Source organism: Vespa velutina, chromosome 10 (assembly GCF_912470025.1).
Source record: "Vespa velutina chromosome 10, iVesVel2.1, whole genome shotgun sequence".
Classification (NCBI taxonomy): Eukaryota; Metazoa; Arthropoda; class Insecta; order Hymenoptera; family Vespidae; genus Vespa; species Vespa velutina.
This window is the reverse complement of record NC_062197.1, coordinates 8,024,982-8,039,567: the sequence shown is the minus strand read 5'-3', so window position 1 is coordinate 8,039,567 and position 14,586 is coordinate 8,024,982. Positions and strand designations below refer to the sequence as shown.

Below are 14,586 nucleotides of genomic sequence, written 5' to 3'. Positions count from 1 at the left end.
AGCTTAAAGTTCAATGTAGTTATATTATCTTATCTTAGAATAGTTTTTTCCTCTTGCTTTTACACAAGCACCAAGAGCGTACGAACTTTCGACAAAGCAGCAAGAGAAGAAATTACTTAACGCCTTAAGTGGCCGCACCTGCGTCTTCTATATCCCCTGCATATGCACATTCACGCATGTACCATCAGCACGAGGATTTCTCTCCCACCAAAAGAAAAACTTTATTCAGAGCTATCCTTAATCACCATACCACCTACTCAACGATATTGTCATTACTTTGTTTTTTTTTTTTCCCGTAATATGAATGCTGCTATTTTTTTTTTATTTGCCGTACGTATTTTATACGAGTTAAGAATAAGTTCTGTTTTTGATTAATTTTGTATGAAAATATTAGTTTTCTAACAGAAGATTATTCATCCCTTTTTTTTTTTCATGATCATGCCTTAATTTCTTAATAGAAAATTATTGATGCTTTTTCTTGACAAATATCAAAAACTTATCTTTCTTTTTTCTTCTTGATCACTAATCTGGTGATTTATATATACATCATCTCTTTCTTCTTTTCTTTTTCTTTATTTTCATCGATATTAGAACATCCCCAAATGGGTGTGCGTCAATTCGAATAAAAAATCAAATGATCCGTATGTGAATTCACCTAAAATCTTAGAAATTTGTCCTTTTCTCTCCTTTCTTTCTCGTTAGATATTAAAATCGAATAAAGTATATATATAATGCGCGCGATAAAATTGTGAGATCTAAAAAATTCGTAAGATAGCTTGTGATATTCTCTTTGGCGCCGGTGATTTTATTTATTTTCTTTTATCTCGTCACCAAGATAATGTAAATCGGGCTCATTGTGCGGCATCCTTTCTCTCGTTATTTATGCACTCGCCTTCGGAGTAATTGTTCCATCGAAGGGACGTCCTTCACTGAAGAAAGAGTTTCCCTTGATGTGTACCGCCAACTAACGCAGTGCCCTCACTGAATCCCTTTCCATCGCCATGTTCATTTTTTTTTCTTTTTTTTCCCCCTTTTTCTTTTTTCCTTCCTTCCTCCCTTTCTTTCTTTTTCCATGCCAAGAATTCTAATTACAATTTCGGATTAACGATCGATATCTTCTCGTTCGTAGATTCTACGAATTATTGTAAGTATAAAATAAACGAATATTTTTCTTTTTCCTTTTTTTTTTTTTTTTTTTTTTTTTTTTTATTAAGAGCAGTGAGAGTACCGTTAGCATAGTTAATTGACTAGATGTATCATTGAACGAGATTGGAATCAAATTTCCATTTACACGCACTTATCGGTATTCTACGCGTTTATGCAGGCGTTCTTAATTACTCCCGTACTTAGCAGCGAAACGGACTTAATGAGCGAACGTAATGTGTGGGTAATTGCTAATCGAATTTCGACTCGAAGAACGGGGGAGGGAGAAAGAGAGAGAGACAGAGAGAGGGAGAGAGAGAAAGAAAGAGAAAGAGAGAAAGAGAGAGAAAGAGAGAGAGAGAAAAAGAGAGAGAGAGAGAGAGAGAACCGGAACCGTCCTCTTTGTTTGCCTTACTGCCATGTAACTTTCGTACTGTATTCTGGTAATGCTTTTAATTACCCGAAGCCGAGTCGAACGTACGACAGTTCAAGGATGTTGTTTTCTGTCAATTTGATTTACAACTTTCAAATTATTTAATGAAAGAAATACAAATAAAAAAGAAAGAGAAAAATAAAAAAAAAAAGAAAAATAAATAAAAATAAATAGAAAAAAAAGAAAAGGAAAGACAAAAAGAATTCAACTATCAGCTAACTCGTACATCATACATCAATGTCACTTAAAGTCAGACTAATTTCTCTTAACGATTTCTCTCACTAAAAGATATTAACTCCATACGGATGAAATTTCTGTCGAGAATTAAATGTTCTTATTCATTTTGTTTTATTTTATTTTATTATATTTTTTCTTTCTTTTTCTAATGACGTTCTTTCCCCGTTATCACAATACTCCAGCGTTGCGTTGCGTTAAATATGTCGAGGCAGAAGCGTGGGCGTATCGACAAACGAAGTGCCACGTGCAATCTCCGAAAAGCGCAATATAGGGAAGAGAGTTATGAGGGCTACCCGTGAATGCGAGCCATTATTCCGCACCATAAAGCGATTTCCACGCTTGCGCACAGAATTATGTTTTTACTATTTAGCATTACCCAGGATATCTAACGGCCGCCAGAATTCTTCTTTTGCTTCGATCGATAGAGAATGAAAGAGGAAGATTTCGATGGTTGATGTTAAGAAAATTCTATAAAATATATATATATATATATAAATTAATGCATAAATACAAGTATTAAATGTTATAATAAATCATACAATATTTAAATATGATATTAAAATATATCAAATCGTAAAATTGATATACACATTATCGTTATTGTTTGTTTGTAATATTTATAAACTCTCGAAACCTTTCTCCCGCGGGTTGCATTTTCTTCTTTTTCTCTTCTCTCCATCGTCCTAACTTTCTCGAATGTAATCACAATATGTATGAGAAGGCAGAAGACAGAAATCCGTCGAGATACGAAGCTCACCTAGCACTCAGTTCTCTCATTGGAATTGCAACCAGTCCCGATTTCAGGGCGAACTACATACATTATTCCACGCCCACCGACGGTATAATTTTACGCAAAAGCTTAACTTGTGTGAGATTTTTCTTCCTATTTACACCCTCGCAACTACGTAAGGCTATAGAAGAGCAACGATAATTTTATAAAGTGATAATGATTCGTTTGAAAAAAATTATATTTGTAATGGTAGAAAAATAGAAAACTGTGTAAATTTGAAATCTTCTCTTTCTCTCTCTCTCTCTCTCTCTCTCTCTCTCTCTCTCTCTCTCTCTCTCTCTCTCTCTCTCTCTTCGCATAAATATGGAGCGCGGACAAAAGCTTTGGGATAAATCTGTCTAGGCAGGACGAATAATATCCGTCGTATTTTCCTTAGCTTCGCTGAATTATTATACGATTCATGTTTCGAATTGACTTACAAAATATAAAAGCGGAAGGAGAGGAATGTTATTGTACAGTGGCGGGGATCAGCATGGGTACGAAGCAAAGGAAATACAGGAATGGGCTCCGTTATACCTTCGAGGTAAAAGCATATATTTTTATAAGTATACATTCGATTACTTTTGTGAAAATTATTGATTCAAATTTAGACATTTATTATGCAATGCGTCGAGGTATAGATGAGCCAAAGATAAATGTCCTGCTGTTACTCTTCGAATGTTTCAAAACATAGATCATTTAGGAATTCAATATCTTGAGATTGAAGAAGTACTATATTAACGGTCGAAAAAGCCAAGTAATTTGATTCCGGTATATATTCTGCGCTCGAAGCAATTTGTTCGGTAAGATGAGACACAAGGGGGTCGTTTTTTTTTCGCAATTAAATACATCAAAATACTTTCTACTGAAACCAGTAGAAAAATTTAGATAATTCAAAAAGAATTAGGGAATATCATTCGCTCTTGCTAGAGGATACTAATAATCGACCTTGAACATATCTTCCGACGAATTGAATGGGGAAAGGTGACAACGAGTAGTAAGTAAAAGAGAAAAGAAAGAAAGAAAGAAAGGAAGGAAGGAAAGAAAGAAGATAGAAGGAAGTAGGTCCTCAGTTTCATACGGTCGAGCGATCAGAAGGAATACCTATGTGTTAGGTAACACACGCGGAGAGATTCGTCGATCCTCCTGTCCGGCTGATCGGCTTGCCGACTTTCGAGAAGACAGAGAGAGAAAAAGAGAGAGAGAGGAAGAGAGAGAGAGAGAGAGAGAGAGAGGCAAAGCTGGAACCAATAAAAATGCCCGACATTCTCCGTTTCTAACGGCTCACGGGAGGCTCACGGAAGGCTCACAGAGCTCAGCACGCGTCCTTTTTCCCTCTTGCACCTCACATCCTTCTTCTCTTGCTTCTTTTACTCCTCCTCTGTTCTCTTTCCTTTTCGATCCTGCGCGACTTCTCCTACCTTGTCTCTTCTCGAAGCCCATCAAAGACTAACCAAATATTTGGCGAAGTCTTCGGTGACCCTTCGAAAGGAGAAAACGGAATGGAAGGAGTACGTGGAAAGAAAGGGGAGGGGAGGTAGCGAGTCCATCGCTTTAAACGTTACTGTTTGACCTTCCGAGAACACGAGGGTCGAATGGAAACTCTCTTTTGTATCAAGTTTGGATTGCGTCGCGATGAGATCGAGTTAGGAAATGACTCTTTCCTTCTCTTTCCCTATATATCCCTCTCTCTCTCTCTCTCTCTCTCTTTCTCTTTTTCTCTCTCTTCTTCTTTTTTTCTCTCCCTTTCTCTCTCTCTCTCTCTCTCTCTCTCTCTCTCTCTCTCTCGTTTTTTTCTGCGTCCTTCTTCGAAAATTGTTTAATTCTTTAAATTGACCTTTCTAGAGGATCAAAGTCCTCCTCTTTCTTTTTTCTAAGGGGAGATATAGGAAGAGAGATAGCGAACGAGACGACAAGATAAGGATGCTTTACGGATGACAACAACAACAACAACAACAAGAAAAAAGCAGAGTTTTTCTTTACGTCAGATGTACCACGTCGAAGCGATAAGTCATTTTGTAAAACTAGGAAGAGAGATAGAAAGAGAGAGATAGATAGAGAGAGAGAGAGAGAAGAATGATCAAGAGAGGATCAGAAAGACGTAAGAAGAGTCGATTCTTGTTCGAAGCTTTCTCTCTATTTCACTGCTTCTATTCTTCTCCATCGTCGCTTTTCTTCGGAATTCCACGAAGTACGGCCATTGATTGATTCCTCGTTAATTAAAGAAGATCCGTACGAAGTTATACACCTTCGAGCGAACGAGCGAAAAGAGTACCGGGAATCGATCGTCGAACAAGAAAGTCCAGTGATTGGGAAAAAGACGATCGAGATTGTTTCGAGGTAGAACGTGCCGATCGAGATCATCTGCCCTTTTCCTTCTTCTCTCCTCCCTATTCTCTTTCTCTTTTTCTCTTTCTCTCGTAGATCCTCTTTGCTTGGTCAGAAACGTTCTGCATAAGTCTCGCGGGGATGAATATTCATAGGAGGATCGAGAGCGAGATAAAGAAAGAGTCGATGAGGACGAGACAACGAGAATGACCGCTCTCGAGCTCGACTCTGGAATCCGTCGAGAAAAACTCTCGCGACTTTTGATTTCTTCTCGAAGAAGCGCCATCGGCATCCCGCGCATACGTCGCGAAGAATGCAAGAGAGATGGAGATAGAGATAGAGAAAGAGAAAGAGAAAGGGAGAGAGAGAGAGAGAGAGAGAAAGAGAGAGAGAGAGAGAGAGTGAGAGAAAGAGAGAGAGAGAGAGTTCTGGAACGAGAGGACGTACAATTTTATTAGCAGAACTATAGAGAGAAGCCATCATCGTGAAAAAATAAAAAATTTGTCGATCGAGCTTAGCTCGAATAAATAATATAAGAAGTATTATTGATATTTTTCTACGCAACCCCTCATTTACACGATTTATCAACGTACATATATTCGAGTTCACAATGAACTCGTTCCTCGAACGATCCCAATGATTACCATTTCTTGCAACATCGAGTCATCGAGAGCTCTATCGCTAATCCAACCACGTACTTGTTCGTCGATGTAATTAGGTATAGCGATTTGGCTTCATCGTTGAATTTAAATGTTAATCGATTTATTTATTAGCACGTAGAACGAACTTATGCCTGGGATTCTGTTGATCGTACGAGAAGAAATGCAAGGATTCAAGCGTATCTTCTTAATGAGCGAATCGGTCTGACCATGAATTCACTAAAAACTATATTTTATCGTGGCGATAATAATTCCACGGAGGATATGACGAAGGCGGGCTATGAGTTCACTTCAAAGGCGTGCTTAACATTTCATTCCCGAGCGTGAATCGATGCGAAATGAACATTATTTTTTTGTTTCATTTTGTTTTTTCTTTTTTTTGCTATTTTACTTTTCGTAATAAAAATAATTATAGTTTCGAATTTTGTAAAATCTAATGTTTCCATTTATTTGTCATTGAGAAGATCTAAAAAAAAATACCAGATACCAATTCTTTTTTTTTCACGTACATCGATAAAATGCTTCTTCTCGCGTTTTTGTAGCTTCGACTCGATTTGATTCGATTCGAGTAGCATTCAATTCGCTAACGAGCGACCGTGATTAGACGGGTACTGTTCGAGGGATGGATAACCCTCGCCATTCACCCTCTCATTACGCGCGTGCCCCGGTAATTTCACGGAACAGTCAGTCTAAATTAACCGAGCAGTTTATACGCCACGACGTTCAAGGCATACCTAGTGAGTTTGAAAAGAAGTCAACTCGAACCTACGAAACTTTTCTTCTTTTCTCTGTCTGCTCTTGAGGATTCAAGAAACGAGTCGTGCAAGGAACGAATTTTAATAAGTAATTATTTCGATCATTTGACTTCTCAATATATTTGTTTGATTCGACAGAGAATTCTGAAAAAGGAAAAGATCAAGATGAGAACAAGATGAGAGAACAGAAGAAGAAGAAGAAGAAGAAGAAGAAGAAAAAGAAGAAGAAGAAGAAGAAGAAGAAGAAGAAAAAGAAAAAAAAAGAAGAAGAAAAAAGGAAAGTGTTCGGTAGATTGCTTCTGATAGATAATAAAGAGAGCATTTCCTCCAAGGGATTGTAGCTCGATCGTAACGGCACTACTGACCTCCTCCGATAGATATTAAAAGTCATTTTTTCCGAAATAAGAAAATATAATGTGTTCGAGGATTAAAACGAAAATTTCCATTTTTCCTTCTTCCGACGTTATCTTCTCTATGATAATATATTTGAGGATTTTCTGGTCGATCATGGACGCAACGCGTGACTTTTTATCCTCGCAAAGTATCGATAAGTTTAGGAAAAAAGCTCGACTAGAAGAGAAGGGTGGCTCGAAACGGTGCTAAAAGCAAAGCGGAGGGTTGGAAGATGTTAGAGGTTGAGGGTCGGAACGCTGGCGAACGCTGATAACGCGCTTGTTATGTCTCGAAAGTCTCGCTTTTGGGATTGGAGGAGGAGAAAGAGAGAAAGATAGAGAGGGAGAGAGGGAGAGAGAGAAACTAAGAGGGGCAGTTTAATTAAAAGAAACCTTCCGTTTGACGGAGCGAGAAAGCTCGAATTCGCTTTATGTTCGAATTACAGGCGTCTTTTATGACGAGACTACCCCTAGCTTGTTCCTTCTATCCATCTGCGCTTGCTAGATAGGCCTAAGAACACTCGGCATTATTAAGTAATATGAACTTTTTTCTTCGTTCCTTTTCCTTTTTCCTCCCTTTTCTATCTTTTTTTCTTTTTCTTATCCTATCCTTTATGACCTCACTTTTCCCGTAGAATTAACTTTTAAGATTGCGAACTAATTGTAGGATTTAAAAAATATCTGATCTATTAAATAATTTTATTGTTTTGTATTTCACGATAACAAATTATATATATACATATGTGCATGTTAATTTGACAACCACTTAAACAGAAATGTACTAAACGATCTTTTCTTTATTGTAAGTACTTACAAAGAAATGTTTACAAATACTTAACTTAGCTCGTGACAAAGGACATGATATAAAGTGTATACTTACATATATATGTATCGATAGGTCGTACGTTCATCTATTATATTCTAAGAAAAATTTTCTAACAAAATAAAATATAATATTAATTTATTATTCTCTTATGTCTTCCCAAGAAAAATAAAAAGAGAGAGAGAGAGAGAGAGAAAGAGAGAGAAATAAGACAGGCAGCATTTCTCTTGAAAAGAAAGAGGCTCGTGTAGATCCCGCAAATCATCCCTAAATCGAGAAAGTTTGCCGACGCGTAGCTTCTTCTACTGTTGTAGTTTCGTGCCTCGTGAATGCGTCTCCCTTCCGCGTCTACACGTGCTCTCACTCGTATACGTATTAACCTACATATACTTTCGCCAATGCTCGTCATGTGTTCTGAATAAACGACGCGAACTCTTGGGCCGTGGCACGATCAAACTGCGAGGAAAGATTGCGAAACTCGCGAGGGAAGTCTCGTGAACATAATTTTTCTATTGTTTGCGCTGACCAGTAACCATTACGAATTCCGGAAGAAACACTAGCTAGCGGATATCGTATGACGAAGTACATGTATGTATGTATTATATATATATATATATATATATATATATATATATATATACGTACGTATGAGAAATTATTACCAAGAGGATTTATAGTTCTCGGTTAACACTAAATTATATTTCTTTTTTAGTTGATCTCTTAAATTCTTAGAGACTTATAGAACGTTTACAGGTACATTACAAAATGATCCCTTTCGCAGGCCATTAAACGAGCGGCTTTTAAAATGTTACTTGCGATAAAAATCACCCTAGCGTGACGTACGCCCTTGCTCGATTAGCATAAAGGGTTAGAATGGATTACCTCGTGCGTGCTACAACAACATGCTTTATGAGCCTTGACGCGCGTGTAACAGGTAGACGAACAGGTGATTTTAACGTGTAACGTAATAATGGCTTACCTGAAAGACCCTACGAGTTTTCCTATATATATATATATATATATATATATATATATATATATATATATATATATATACATACATGGGGTTAAAGAAAAACGAATGTGTAATTTCCATTTCGTATCTATGTACATATTTAAATCGATAGCATTATCGCTAACTCGACTAAGTATGTTTCCGTTTATGCTTTGTAATCCACTACGAGCGACTGCATGTGATAACTGTTAAAGAAGAATCATCGATCACCATTCGTCTCTTACATATTTTCTACGAACACGAATTATTATTATATCTTTCGTCCACCGCATACGATTTTTCCCCCTGCGCTATTCCTCGACTTCCGACGATCGAATCACCGATTGCTAACAACTGCGTTCAATCGTTCGGAATAACGATGACCGCCTTGACTTTGGTAAAAGGAGTTACGTCTACGAGTCATTCGGTACTATTTTTATTTTCATATGTCGTGGGAAAGAAGAATTTATAGGGATTCTTTTCTCATCCTTTTCTTTCTTTCTTTTTTTATTTTGTTTATTGTTATTTATGTTTTGATCATTTTCTCAAAAAACTCGTTCTATGTTATTAAAAAAAGGGGGAAGATCTTTTTATTTGCATAAATTTTAGTTTAAAATGATAAATAATTTTACATAATGTAAGTAAATAAGCAGAATTAAACGATTCCAGAAAGTATATACATACACATATCTATCTATATACATAGGGTTAACGTCGATCATACGATTTCATTCACGTAATCCATTCTTAAATAGCGTCTTCCCTTTTTTCCTTTTTATTTTATTTCTTTTTTTTTTTTTTTTCTTTTTACGAGAGATCCCAACGTTCATTCGCGCTAGTCGTTCGAGATAGGAGCCAGCTTTATTATAGATTGACCCCTGTACTAGAGCCATACTTTCTTTCTGTGAGTTAGTCCCGTCCTTGTTCCCTTCATCCATCGAAAGTTGATCACCCCCCTTTGCTTTTCGTTGTGCTCGTGGACACTCGCTCATCTCGACACCACACCCCTTGAACCATTTATCTCGATCGTTTGCATCGAACGAGAAACTCCACCATGAACAATCGAATTGTTTTCTCTCTCTCTCTCTCTCTCTCTCTCTCTCTCTTTCTTATCATTCAAAGTTTAGTTAATGATATTCCTTGAAAAGATTGTAAGAAAGTAAAAAAAAAAGAGAAAAGAAATAAGCATTCTAGGTGTGACGTTAAAGGTAGAAAAAGTAAGGTCGAAGGAGTAAGAAAATGTATCCGAAGAAAGGCGAGGTAGGGTAGGGTCGAAGACGCGATCGTGGATAAGGAGGTGAGGAGGGAGGGGAAACATCGACGGATCCGAAACCTCGCCATCTGCGAGACACGAGGTAGTTGGGTAGCCAACGGAGGAGGACTGAGAGATGGGAGGTAGAAAGGGAGAAAGACGACGGAGGGACGACGGAGGTGGTTTCCTTCCCCCGAACGAAACTGGTGGGGCTTTCGTGCGGCAATCAATGCCGTTGAATTAACGCCTGGCTGCCCGTTTGCGGGAGAAGTAAGATTAAAAGAAAGAAGAAACGATCGGCGACTAGCTCGTACCGAGCACGCTTCGACTCTTTTCTCTCTCTCTCTTTCTCTCTCTCTTTTTCTCTCTCTCTCTCTTTTTCTCTTTCTTTCTCTTTCTCTCATGATGCTCGTAGTAGAACCTTCGGAATGTCTATAACGCCGTTCAAGTTTTTCTTTTATTTTATCGCTTGCTTAACCTTCCGCTTTTGATCGACGCGAACAATATCGTCTTAATGCTCGAAAATACGTGTCTTCCGTAATCCGAAAGTCCAAACGAATGTTCAGAAAAATTGTTGAAAAACGTTAAGAAAAAGTTTTACAATTAAAACGATAGCTATGTATGATTTGATTTCATAACTTTAATCTTTGAGTACCGATAAATAAATAACAAAATCATCTCGGTTATCGGTTTGTTCTAAGTTTTATTGTTGTTCCTTTGAAAACTGTCAACTGTTTCGGTTTTATAAGTATTTATCGCGACACGATAGTGTTATGTGTGTTCCATCGAAGAACCGATCGTTCTTTGAAGGTATGTATCATGTAGAGAAACCTTTGGTTTTTACGTCGGACCTCGTGTAGCCGCAAAGTATTGGTTTATCGGCAGCTCCGATGGTAAAACCTCTCGTCGAAACCGCAATGTTTGTCTTGTAACGCGTTCTCCTTCGCGCGATAAATTCCGTCTTTTATCGGAGCCATTGTAATTTAAAAAAAAAATGTTTAAGTTCGCTCGAAAAAAAATAAGTCCTTCTTTATTTTTTTTTCTCATTTAGAATCTCATTGTAAGCAAAAGCGTACATCGGTTAAGTGTTATATCGATAAAAAAGGTTTTAACGGAAATTAAAAGAAAAAGAAATAGCGTTGTAAAAAAAAAAATAAGGCAACATTGACGGGTGAACTGGTAGCTGCGAAAGTTCGATTAGGAAGAGAGTAGAGATGAAATTGTAGCTAGGTTCTCGTTTTGTTTCATGATATATCGCGTCGAACTTTATGGCTAACACTTTTCTCCTTACGGATCCACAGCCGTATCATTTTCGAGACACGCTAGAAGCTCGTCTCAATCAAAGTGGGACCGGCTACCACCCACGGTGTGATTGGTGGTAGCAATGGATCATTTTTAAGTCCCCTTGCCTGCACCCTCTCGATAAGGAGACGCCTTTGCCCACTCCCATCTTGTAAAAAAAATCATTCTCCCTTACCGATTCGAGGGAGGGATCTTGAATCGACTTTAAAGGATAGACATTGGCCAGCGGGTTGGGTTACACGTTTTGCATAAGAGACGCGCATGTGCGAGCCCTTTTATATATCTCTGACTATTTTTAGCCCTTCTCTTCTATCCTTTACAATTCTAGCCCTTCCCAATAGATATGTAAATGCAAAGGGTAGTACCATAATTTTACGCTGACCAATCGTGCTTATTCGATAAACTCGCATCCTTTTTCACTTTACATTAGGAATTCTTACATAAAATAATCTATCTCCATAAAAAGATTTACAAATTCAGATCGAACTTCATTATTTCTATCGTTATAATTATTCTATACGACGTAACTTTTATCGACGTATTGCAAATATCAATTTATATTAACATTAGGAAAGCATGACGGATGGAGGAGTCTTTGACGAGGGCTGGGATGTTAAAACAATTTTCAACATGCTATTGGTCGACGCGCAACCCTACGTTTTACGTTCGGATCGCGCATGTGTACGGACAACCCTTTTTAAGGACTGCCTCCGCCCTTTCCATTTTGAAATTTAAAACGTCATTATCGTCCTATCTAAAAGTACAATATTAAATATTTATTTAAATTATTTAAATAAATATTGATTTTAGATTCTAGCAAAGATAAATCTTAGTACGTTCGTAATACCAACGTAAATTTTTTGATACGACAATAGTTTCGCATGGACGAACCGTTAATTCCACGCTATTCCTGATTGCCTTTACCACTGTTGCTATAGTTACCATGAGGGAAAGACGAGTAGTATGTGCAGGAGAGTATCGCGAGGATCGTACGGGGGAGTAAACTCTAAGGGTGGTTAATGAAGCCAAATCCGTTTACGATGAATGCTATGGGAGTGAAAAAGGAAGAAGAGATGGTTCGTTAGATGGTTTGCATCGACACGAAAATGGGATGTCTCTTTGTTGTAAAAACGTTTACTTGAAATTTTCTACGACATTACGGTGATGCTGAAACAACGTTATGATTTTAAAAGCCCCTATTCTCTCTCTCTCTGTCTCTCTCTCTCTCTCTCTCTCTCTTTCTCTCTCTCTCTCTCTCTCTTTCTTTCTTCTTAGAACGTTAAAAGTAGATCTTCGCGTTTACGTTGATCGTACGAAGAAATCGGCCAAGGAAAAGGTTCGCGTGCTTATACAGGGTGGTTCCTCGATTTCGAAGAACACCAGGGGTGCCGTTGATAAGCGAAATATCGCGTGCGTACGCACAAGAGGCTTCTTCTCATCGTCGAGAATTTGTTGCAATCGTGTTGCTGCATAAATAAAAGTTTTCGAGGGTAAGTATATGTGATCGGACAAACGTACAACTCTCTAAAGTATTAGTAAAATTTCATAATTTTTTTTCTCTCTTTTTTTTTTTTAATGAATCAACTATTGATGTAAAAAGAAAATCTATCTTGACTGAAGCTCGCGTGAATCAAACGATAAAACTAAAATGCGATCAGATAAAAATCATGACAGCTTATTTTCCGGTAGTGTCCTATTAATAAACATGAATGGAATAGATTAACTCGGCTTCTTTTTTTCCCTTTTTTTCCTCGATTCCATCTTATTCGAGCCTCGCCGCTATCGAATTATTCTTTATTTCTCAGTTGCCGAGAAGGCGCTCATGATACGTCACAGCCGGCGAATATATGAAAATGCGCATACACAGATACAACTAAACATTAGCAACCACAGGTGGAATTACTAGTAATTTTTATACGGAACGTGCGCAGACGTAGGGTAAAACCTCTATTCTACTCTACTCTTCAGTTTTGCTAATTAGGAGGCACCGTCGGTAGTACTAATGAGTGGATGTAAACACGAGTTTGCACCGGTAATTACTACCTCCTTTATTACGCTTATCGTCAATTTCTTATCGATAATCGCGAAATCGTTTGACTTAGAAGAAAAGAAAATATCTTGCCAGTGATACTAAGTGCCGCCCATTTTTAACGATGCTTACCGGATTATTCTTATTTCTCTTCCACAAAGAGCAGAAGGAAAATAACACTTTGGATATTTTTCTTTCAAAGCATTGCCGTATCGTTTTAGGAAAGAATCGCTTAGCTACCTACGACGAAAAAGTCCACAATTTCCGAGGAGACAAAGCGAGATTCGAGATAGAAAATCGGCAAGAAAAATAGCACGACCGCGAGAAGAAAGGCTACGCGGCGGCGGATAGAGTATAGAGGAGGAGAGATGTGAGAAAGAGAAAGTGCAAGATGGGAGAGCTCGCACGTGTACATTAATAGAACATGGTGCTTTTCTTCGCAGGAAACGTGGCAATCGTCTCTCTTTTCGGTTTTAGAAAAGTTACCGGCAAAGTAAGAGCACGGACAACCGCGTCGCATTCTTCCCACAATTCCAAGTAACTTTGCCGTCTTTCGTCGTAGTTCGTTTTTGGCACAAGGAAGATCTATCTTTTTCGTAAGCGTTGCTTCTTCTTCTTCGGTAAGACGTTACTCTTACGAATTTTCTTCAGAAGAAAATATCTCCAAAAAAAAAAAAGATAAGAAAAGTCTCTTGATATTTTTCTAATTATTAATTTGAATAATAAAAGATATATTATCCATTCAGATTTCTTCATAAAGACGACTGAAAAGTAAAAGTAAAAGTTTCAAGAATGAAGCAATACCTTCGATTTCACTCATGATCCTCCGTTGATCGCATTATCGCAAACATCACGTGAACGATAGTACGTTATCTCGATTGGCCTAAATTCAATCCTGTCTCGAATGTCGAAGTTACCGAAGATGACGCTTTTTAAATTCGTCGAAAGCGTCGAGTGATCGAGAGAATAAGAGAAGAGAGATCAATCGATCGTTCGTTCGTTCGTTCAAAGCAAATTCGAAAATTCGAAAATGAAAGGAAAAGGACGCTCGTAATTCAGAGAGCACTGCAACGGAGAACGTTTTTAGGTTGCGTAGTAAGAAGCGAGAAGGAAAGGGGGTGTCTGGATGCTGCCGCATCGATCCGATACATCACGGGGGCATTTACATCCCCCTCTCACCCTCTCTCCTTACCCTTAGATAGCAGCGAACTCCCTCCCACACAATCTTTCTTTCTCTTTTCTTCTCTCTTCGTTTCCATCGAGGGTAGTTTCTCCCGGCACGAACGCTTATGCCGCCACTTTCCTCGAGGCGCTTGCGCGTTGATCGAACCTCCCTTCTCCTTTCTCCCCTGGAGAGCTCCGTGCTCCCAACGGCTTCGAGCTCGTCCCTCTCCTCCGAGATGCAACGGCCATTGTCTACGCGTCAAATCTCAACCCCTCCTCGCGAACGACCCTTCCTGCTTAACCGAG

The 14,586-nt window shown here is 38.3% G+C and overlaps 1 protein-coding gene across 5 annotated transcripts in view; it reads left to right on the top strand.

Annotated features, from left to right (window-relative positions):
* The window catches only part of LOC124952109 (gastrula zinc finger protein XlCGF46.1-like), a 49,806-nt gene that overhangs the window by 15,859 nt on the left and 19,361 nt on the right, over nucleotides 1–14,586 (top strand). The window lies entirely within an intron of this gene.